General features: G+C 45.2%; 1 protein-coding gene across 3 annotated transcripts in view; it reads right to left on the minus strand.

Moving 5' to 3' along the window:
* Window positions 1-9,523, minus strand: part of ZC3H12C (zinc finger CCCH-type containing 12C) — a 49,161-nt gene extending 39,638 nt beyond the window's left edge. The window contains exon 1 of one of the 3 annotated variants that reach the window (XM_074569973.1): window positions 9,081-9,523. The gene's annotated coding sequence lies outside the window, so the exon portion shown is untranslated. Of the gene's footprint in view, window positions 1-8,491; window positions 8,625-8,777; window positions 8,876-9,080 lie in introns of those variants that run through there. The other 2 variants (XM_074569982.1, XM_074569963.1) reach the window with 2 other exon arrangements.
* Window positions 9,524-9,739: the final 216 nt, after the last annotated feature.

A 9,739-nucleotide genomic window follows, 5' to 3' on the forward strand; every position in this document is an offset into this window, starting at 1 on the left:
CCAAATAAACCAAATAAAATCCAACCGGCAGTTCAGCTACTTCGATCCTGGGCCCTCCAGCTCTACTGTCAGGTTTTCAGGCATCTGCAAGCCAAAAAACATTGAAAACCCCTGCCATGCACTAAGATCATCAACACCAGGGCAGCATGGAACGTGCTGCCGATTTCTGCAACAAATGGGGGAACGGTGTTTATTCTAAGATTATCACCGGAAGGCACTCTGTTTAATTTCTTTCTTAATTTTATTATTTATGAATTGAAGCTGAGACACTGAGATACAAAGCACTCTAGAAAAAAAAAAGTTTCCAGCAATACACATTAGATTTGATCTCTTCCCACTTCCAGAATGAGTCACGCTGTCTGGATGCTTTCTGAGCATGAAAATTTGAACTGTCTAATTAACTTTCCCTGTGACAATATTGGGCGGCCAGACAATGCCTACAACTGTACAAAGTGTACGCCGTCATGCTTAGCAAAGTACTTTTATTCAAATTTGTTCTGTCAGAAGAAAATCCTCTAACAAAACTAACATGGTTATGTGAAGAAAAAAAGTATTCTCTTCATTTAAATACAAATTTAAGAGACTTAGCTAGTCAACCTAACATCTTTTATCTGTGCCACAGACTATTATTAAGAATTTGAAAGGCTCGTCAGAGGAAAATAGGCCTCTCAAACTGTCTAGCGACATGGCCAGGTTGTGTTTCAGGTCATGCTGTTGGCAACAGAGCTCCATAATCTCTGGGGTTCCTGGACAGAGTTCAAGGTGTTGGTTGGACTCAGCATCGCCCTAAATGGCTTCACAGGCTTATGCTTATTTGAGAGACAATTCCTGTGCCTGTACCACACGGCTGCAGTTGTCATTTTGGACTGGAGCCTTCTGTGAGAGAGCTGCCAGCAGTGGATTTTCTGCAAGACTTTCAGCCTTGCCATTTACTCTCTACCGAGATGAAAGTGCCAAAGAATACGTTAAGGTCCATTTTTTTTACCCAGATTTAGTAAGTTAAGAATCAGGGAAGGCAGAGATGGTCACGCGGTTTGTCGAGACACACTTAGTATATAATTATTTCTTACTTTCTGGGGAAGCTTTTAATAGAGCTGACAAGTAGCAACAATAGCCAGAGCTCACAGAAATTGGGTTACTGTAGCTGCAAATCCAAGTTAAAAAATTAATAGAAATAAAGGAGCTACAGAAGTCTACCTGACTACCTGTCATTTAGGTATGGCTTTTCTTCAGCACTGTATCCCTGAACTCAAGAGAGACCACCAGGAAGTCCCCATACTGAACTACGCACACCAGGCTTTGAAATCCTTGTATTTTATACTTTAATACATTTATACAGCTTGCCCACTTTTGTTTAATAACCTAACATTTCAGAGACAAAGCACCTGTTAGTGATTTCACATAAGTCTTGTAGGTCTTCCGAGTGTGAGAGTCATTTAATTCTGAGTTCAGAAGTTTGCCAGTTTTAAAGTAGAAGTTAATTTTGCAGACCAAATTTCCTTATGTTTAGTCTCCCCTTTATGAATATTTTTTTCTTCCTTTTTTTTTTTAGGTTGGAAAGCCAACTAGATTTTAGCCCTGTCAATACCTGCACAAATTTCTTCATTAAGGTTAATATTATGAGCCCTTTTTGGCCCCCAGAGCTCACATTTTGCTTTTCAGAGTCCCACCTTGTCATGAAGTTAGATCTGACAATGACAGATACAGATGGGAAGACTTCATTCCAAACTGGTGATGCTATTAACATTTAAAATTAAATAATTTAGTTTGAGAGGGATGTCTGGGGGTCAGCTAGTCCAATAAACCCTCACTCAACATGGGTCAACGACAGTAGGTTGCTCAATGCCTTTTCCAAGTTAACTTCTGAGCATGTCCAAGGCTGGAGATTCCACAACCCAGGCACCCGTCCCAGTGTTTACGGGTCCTCACAGTAACATTTTTCTTCATCTCCAGACAGAATTTCTTCACTGTAACATGTGACTGCTGTCTCTTGTCCTTTTGCTGCATGGCTCCAAATAGAGTACTTTGTCTCCTCTATACCCTCACATTATGCAGCTGAAGACAGCAATAAGATCCTGCATAGTCTTCTCTTAGTAAGGCTGAACAAATTCAGCTCTCCCAGTCTCTCCTTGTACGTGATGTACTTCAGCCTCCTAATCACCCTGGTAGCGGTCCACTGGATTTGCTCCAGTAAGTCAGTGTCTTCTCCTGTGCTTTGGAGACCAAAACTGGACACAGTGCTCCAAACGCAATCTCATCAGTGCCAAAGAGAGGAAAATGATCATTCGGCTTGATCTGCTGGCTACGCTCTTGCTAATAGAGCCTATTTGGCCTTATTACCTATTTTTGCAATGTCATCTTGCACTTATCAAGGGACGAGGCTTTACTTTCCACAAAAGCATTCCATGTCAGCAGATGAACTAAACACTACTTACAATGCCTGCTGGAGGCATCTGTTTTCAGTCTGCCTGCTACAAATGTTCTCTCTCCACAGGTCCCACAGGCACAGCGATGAGTGTATTCAAGCTGTAGATGAACAACTCCAACTGCTCATGGAAGTATGTACAGCACAGCAAGAAAGATAAGCCTTAAGATGATGATGCTTGTTTTCACACTAATGAGTTTGCTTATCCAGGGTGTCTCTTGCAACAGCTGTACACTTCAAAAGGTAACCGACTTGTAACATACTAATGTCTGAAATTTAGCAAGGTGTCCGGTGTGAAGTAGAGACTGCTACCACAGCCTCATGACACTTTGGAGCTGACAGTTTATGAAACAAATCAGAAGGAAGACCATCACCAAATACTGAACAAAACCTTATGGAGAGACTGTGATCTGTAGATAGAAGATCTGCAGTTTTAATTCTCCCAATTTAGCAGGCAAGGGTGGTTTACCAAGTTTCACTTATAACATAAGGAAGTCGAAACTTTGAATGAGCCCTGGTAATAAGGTCAAACTCCAGCTAGTGGGAGTTTGTGAGCCATGCAGCCTTTTGCTGGAACCAGATTAAAGTCACATCAATGTATGCATGACACAAGATTTTGTTTTCTTCCACACAATGGCTACAATAAAAAGCTATTAACAGACAAGCGAACAAGTGGCTGTGGAAACAACAGCTGAAGCAGAAAACTCTGATTTTAATCTTTCAGCAGTAAGCATGGGCTGTAGCTCAGCAACAACTTCAAGAAACCCAGATTGTAATCCCAACAGTGACAGTTCCAGAAGCACTAATGAGTCCAACTCACTGCTCGGCAGGAGCGGCAAAAGCCCAGTTGGCAGCCCAGTAAGAATAGCAGCAGCAAACCCAGAAGCAGCTGCTACAGAGACTTATGAACCCAGGTGCACAGCCCTGGGCACTTGTACACCATAGCCCTTCCCTAGCCAGAACAAATCATTTCCAGAGGTGTATCTGGCATTACAAATAGTACGTATTAGAATTATTGCTGAAGGAGAAATCATCTGAGGTTTTCAAATCAGTTGAATGTTTTAAGGTGGAAAGGCCTTAGGGGATGTTGCTGCAAACTATGAAGCTCTCAGACCCTCTAAAGTGGTGATCTCCATGAAAGCACTGATGGTACTTTTTCCAAGAGAAATACCTGTCATCAAGGATGAGGCCATGCATTGATGCTGGAAAGATCAGATAACTCAGTGATCGAAACATTAGCTTTACAGATGACAAAGGACTGAAGAGACCTGTTGAGTATCAGGGCACCAAATGTTATGGTGACTAGAAAAGCATGGAGATGAGGATTTATAGATATCCGCTACTTATGTTAACAGTTTGCAGAACAAAAGGAGACTAAGAAAGTAGCTTCTGTCAGATGAAATGCAATCTGTCCCTTTTCCAGTCAATCTTGCCAAACCACCAAGTTTCATTAGCCCTAAAATAAAAGGTCTAAGTCACAGCACAATAGAAATTTTCAGCTGATCGCAAAGTTTTCACTTCAAAGTTTGATGGGACTGATTCATTGATTTCGCAACTTAACACATTACTTTTTACAGCGCGTAGGGGAGGATGGTGCACTCAAATGGTCATTTAGGAATTATCATGACAGTTCCTGTCAATTAGTAAATGACTCAAGGATATAAGACTCTTCCCAGCCTTTGAGCTTTACCTACTTGCAGCAAGCAGACTGCTTTGCAGGTATTTGCAATAACCTGTGTCACATTTACAGTTGAACACCTCCAGCTTCACTTCCCCAATCTCTGGCACTCCTCTGCAACTTTCCACCACCTCCCAAGACATTCCTTTCATACCAAAAGAAATTACTGTATTTCTTCCATTGGGAGGATTATTAATGTCCATTAAAGTCTCCTGCACTCCCAACCACTGAGTGTCTTGCTTTGTCTCTCCCTCCTCTCTCCCCACTCTCTTCTCAAAATATAAACTTCCTGTTAAGTAAAATCCCTCCTCCTGAACATAGCTTTAAGTTTCCTCACTATCCACCCTCAAGAAAACTGTAATTATAACACATTTTAAATACTTTGCATAATACTTTTGCACAAGTTTTATGCAAAGGGCATATTTATCCTGAAAGAACTCAGGGCCAAATCACTTTTGTCTAAAACAGAGGTGTATTTGTAAGCACATAAGAGCTTTCTACTTTTAAAGGACAGCAGACCCTAGGACCGTCTAGCGTTCTATTCTTTATCTACCTACCCATAATCACACATATACACGTACGTACGTATGTACACATAAACAGACCTCTCCCCTCCCAGGGAGGAGGATGACATACATCAAATTTTAATGTGTTACACTAATATCATAAATCAAGCAAATACAACCTTAAAACAGCCAGGCAGCCAGGAGAGGTAGTCTGGCGTATGCTGTGAGGTGAGCCTGGAAGAATGATGAATCTCGCAGTTGCAGAGGGTGAACTTCGTTACTCCCCAGGGCAAACTTTGAAAAGGTCTTGTCCAGACCTTTCCAGTTGGGACAGCAGAAGCACAAGTCTGAGAATTAAAGTACTCTTTCAAAACATTCTCATTCTGCAGCTGTGATTCAAGAATGAATGGAGCCTGAGTTTACCAAAAAGCTAAAATAATTCCTTAACTGGGGAATACAATATCCTGGCAGAATGGGAGAGTCAGTGTCAAGTGTCGGGCCCAGCACTACATACTAAGCAAAACAGAATTTGAATTTTTGGTAGTGCAAGCTCAGCCTTTTACACAAGAAATGTGATCTACCCTGAAGTAATCAATCCTGATACGTGAAAGAGAAATGCCTAGTTCATCTAAGCAGAAAGCCCCAAGGTTATGAAAACCTTCCTCAATTTATGCTCATCACTAAATAACATGGTAAGGAACATACTTTTTGACAGAGCCCCAAGCTGCTACAGAAAAACATTTAAAGCTGCACAGCTATACATTGAAAAATATCCATACAGTATTTTTCTTCTCTAACTCTGGAGAGCTGCCTATTCCACAAGACACGAAGAGGAAAAAAATATGGAGGTAAAAGAAAAAATAAAAAAAAAAAAGAGAAGGAAAAAAGAAAGAGGGGGAAAAAAAAAAAGAAAAGACGGGGGAGAGAAATGTCTCATAACTCTACCAGGAAGGCAATTATGAGCAGATTACAATTGATTTTCTATCTATGTGCTAACTGGAAATGACTACAGTTGGAGACCAGGAGGTACAAAAAATTACTCTGCTTCTCGTTACGCTGTCTCACCTCTGCTTTTGTTATATTCTACCCTTAACGTACAATTTAGTAACTACAATGAAGTAAGTGTCAATTCTTTCAAGCATAAAAATATGGGCTTGTTCAATTAATGGATGTCTTGCTTCAAACATATGGCAGACACAGTACATTTATTACAAACATTTAGCAAGCTTGAAGTCAGGAGGCATTTTAAACATAACTGCACGTAATAAAAGATATAAAGCATCACTATACAATAACTTCAGTCCAAGGACAGAAACATTTCAGCCTCTTCATAGAAACAACTTACTCCAGTCTTTGTAGAACATCTGTTTCTTATGGTATTTCAGATATAGTTTCCAGTGCCACACAACACAAAAATGAGGTGTAACCACCTTAATCACTAATAAGGCCGCTGGCTAGCTGCCATGGCAACAAACACTACGGAAATGAGTGAACGATGAAATCTCTCTTGAATAGCTTAAAAAAAAAATCCTATCTATGACTTCCTAGCTACATGTGGGACAGTGCTACACAGAACAGCAAAAGCAGCAGAATAATATTTACAGAACAGGAAAAAGACGAGTTTTATGCCATAACCTTACACATCACACATTTTCTAACCTCCCTCTTAGTTACTATAACCCCCTCCCCTCGTTCTTACTACTGCCACTCTCTTTCAAGCACTTCAGTTTTTAAGAATTATTTAAAATACAGACTATTAAGAGATCCATGATTGGAAGCTGAAGCTAGCAAATTCAGATTAAGATCTGTTTTAATTAAAAAATAAAGTGCAACCAGTGAAAAAACTGCACAGACTTTATGTGTTCAAGGGCAGATTTTTTTTTTTTTAAACTACTTGTTCGAGCCAGAATTATGGATCTGATGCAGAAAATACCAAACAAGATTTTGTGACTTCTGTAATGAAAGAAGTCAAACTAAATCACGCATCTCCTTTCTATTGAACATGGAGTTGCTTAGCCATAGTCATTTTCAAGTACAACAAAAACTGAGCTGCACCAAGCAAGTTCCTCATCTCACTTCAAGCAGACTTTGAATTGTCTTTTTCCAGCTCACTTAAAGAGTATTTTCAACTGCACATAAGATGTATAAGATCTCAGAAGAAAATCTCATAAGATTTTCAACTTACCTATGTAAAATTGAACAGCACATAGTTTCACCAAGTATCAAACTGAATCTCCAATCTTTTCAAGTCTCATGGACTGCAAGCCTAGTGTTCTTCAAAAAAACCCCAAACAGCTCTGGAATACCAATAATGTTTTTAAAGGCTGGTACAACCCAGAGAAGCAGGCAGTGAAATCACTCCAGCGGACTGTTGCTCAGCTCAGCAGTCAGCCTGAAATGCACAATCTACCCAGATGAGTCAAGTCTGGATAATCCCTTCATGCTTTGTCAGGTTGAGCGTATGGGGTTTGCTTTTAAATTGCATACCTTCAATAAACTCCACTTCTCTTTGCATTTACATTATAAGATGACATTTTTTAAAGTGTGTTTTGATTTGCAGATGACTAAAAATACTGTTAGTGGAGCTCTGTCTAACAGGACCTCATAAATAATGACTGCTTTTTTAAAAGGATCGCAAATGGTAAGGGCAATTATAAGACCACTGAGTAACTGCTGCCCTATGGAAGTCTAGTGTAGTAATAGAGGTATAATAACCATATTGGACTAAAACCATAAATATGGCAAGGTTTGTGCAGAGATGAAATACCTTGAATTGGTTCAACTACCTCCATCAGGAAAAAGATTGAAAAAAGAAAGTTTTTGAATTCTCAAAACCAATCGGTCTAATTAATGAAAAAGAAGGGGGACGGAGAGAAAACACAAAAACCTTTCCCTATTTCCCTGAAAAAGTTACAAATGTGTTTTATACTGACATAAGAAATTCTCTTTAAAATGCCAACATGCTCGAATTTTGATCCTTCACTACAGTACACTCTGTTGAAGTGTAATCTCACCCTGGAGCACCACCAGACAGAAAATTTAGTTTGTTATGATTTATCTAATACGCTATTAGAAGAAGTGTTATTGTGAACTAACTGGCTTGCTCTATGGGCAAAGGCTAGGTGGTAAGGAGACAGCGGAAGAGGAAATACCCTTTGAAAACCCAAACATACTTGAATGGTTTATTTTCCTTTGAGATCAAAAGACTATGCTACTGCTACCTTAAGTCTGTTGTTAACTGCACAACTCTAAGAGCCGCAATTACATCTCCGCTTTGCAAACACAGACCAAGAGGACAGGACACAGTAAACGAGACGTTCCAATACATCTGCTGTTGAAGAAGCGTGGTCTAGTGCTCAGCGGGACGGGTTTGCTTCATCCAGCTTTCAGCAAGACCATCCCATTAGGGCTGTTTGGTCCCATCAAAGCCACCAAACCAGCGTGGGGCACGGGAATGCCAAACAGGGCCCGGACAGGCTGCAGAAGGTGCTGTACAAACACGGCACAGCTGAGTTTCCTCCCCCGGGGACATGGTAAAATAACGTCACCGCTCCACAAATACAACCGTACATGCCCGGCGTTAACTCAGACATGCCTGCAGAATCAGGTCCAAAAACAAGAAGTGAGTGAAAATTAATTTTTAAGAGAAATTGCAACTTAAAAGCCACAGCTGGAACTGAAAGCGGCGCAGACAGTGCTTTTAGAGCTTCCTGCCCATTACGGTTTGGTTAAACAGAGCAAGCCAACTTATGCAGCCAGTTGCATGCAGCTCTCTCACCCAAAGCGCAGAGAATAAATCACTGTTCTCACTGAATTATTAAAAAAAAACACACCCAAAACCCAAAAGTTAGCAGCAGAGGAACGACGGGGTAAGCAGAGTACCTGAAATAACTTTTTAATTCCTCTCAGACTCCCGGTACCGGCGGGTGTCCCCCGGGGCCGCTCCAGCTCCCACACGGCGGCGGGACCAGCCCCCCCCCCGCCCCGGGGCTGCGGGGAGGCGCAGCCGCTCCCGCCGGCCCGGCTCGGCCCGGCCCGCGGATCCCGCCGGCGTCCGCAGCCACCAGATCCAGGAAAACTTTCCTCGGGGACGGGGCCTGCCGAGGCGCGGGGCGGCCCCCCCCCTTCCCGGGTGTGGCGGGGCGGAGGGACGGGGTCTGTCTCCTACCTCCCCGGGAAGCGCCGAGCAGCGGCGGCGGCGGCGGCGGTTCCTTTCCCCGGCCGCGCCGCGGCCTCCGCCGCCCGGGCGACCTCCGCCGGGCGACCTCGGGGAGGCGCCGGGGGCAGGGCCGGCGCCGCGGCCCCGTGTTGACACACGCGGCGGCTCGGCCCCGGCGATGGGCGGCGCCGGGGCGGGAGCGTGGAGCGGGGCGGTCGCCGCCGGCCACGGCCACGCCACGGCACCCCCTCGCCGCCATCGCCGCGGGCAGCCGCGCGCCCCGCCCGGGACCGGGCCCCCCCAGCCACCCACCTGCAGCCTGCCGTGAGGAGGGCGGCCCGCCCCGCCGCTGCGGGCGGGAGGAGCGGCGGCAAGGTCGCCTTCACCTCGCCCGCCGCCGCCCGCCTCATACCCTCCTCATGCCCGCCTCATGCCCGCGGCGCTGCGAAAGGCGCTCCGCCGGGCCCTGCAGCCAGCCCGCCGGGCCGCTGAGGAGGCCGGGCCGGGGCGGGCAGAGCCGGGGCGGGCGGGCGGCACCTGCTGCCGGGGAGCGACGAGGCCTGACAGGGGGAACCGCCCGCCCTGGCGCTGCGTCGTGAGGGCCCGGCCCGGCCTCCGCAGCGGCCTGCGGTGGTGGTCGGCTGAGGGACCCGGGTCAGCGGCCCCCGCCCCGGGGAGGGGTGGTGGGAAGGCCGCCGTAGTGACACCCTCCCGGGACACCGGCACGTTAGTTACCGTCTGCGGCTGGGGCTAGAGGGGAGGCACAGCGCGGCCTGGGCGACGGGTCCTGCCGGCCTGGCAAAGGTCCTGCTGCCACCTGAGACAGTCTCCTGGGGCTTATGGACCGTCACTGCTCCAGTCTCCCCGTGCCTCGCCGCCCCTGGGCGTGCGGGTGGGGAGAGGGAGGCCGGAGAGCTTTTTGCCAAGGATCACAAACTCGGTCTGTGGCAGAGTTGGTAGGAACCTTAATT

The sequence above is a fragment of the Larus michahellis genome, chromosome 1, assembly GCF_964199755.1.
Source record: "Larus michahellis chromosome 1, bLarMic1.1, whole genome shotgun sequence".
Lineage (NCBI taxonomy): Eukaryota > Metazoa > Chordata > Aves > Charadriiformes > Laridae > Larus > Larus michahellis.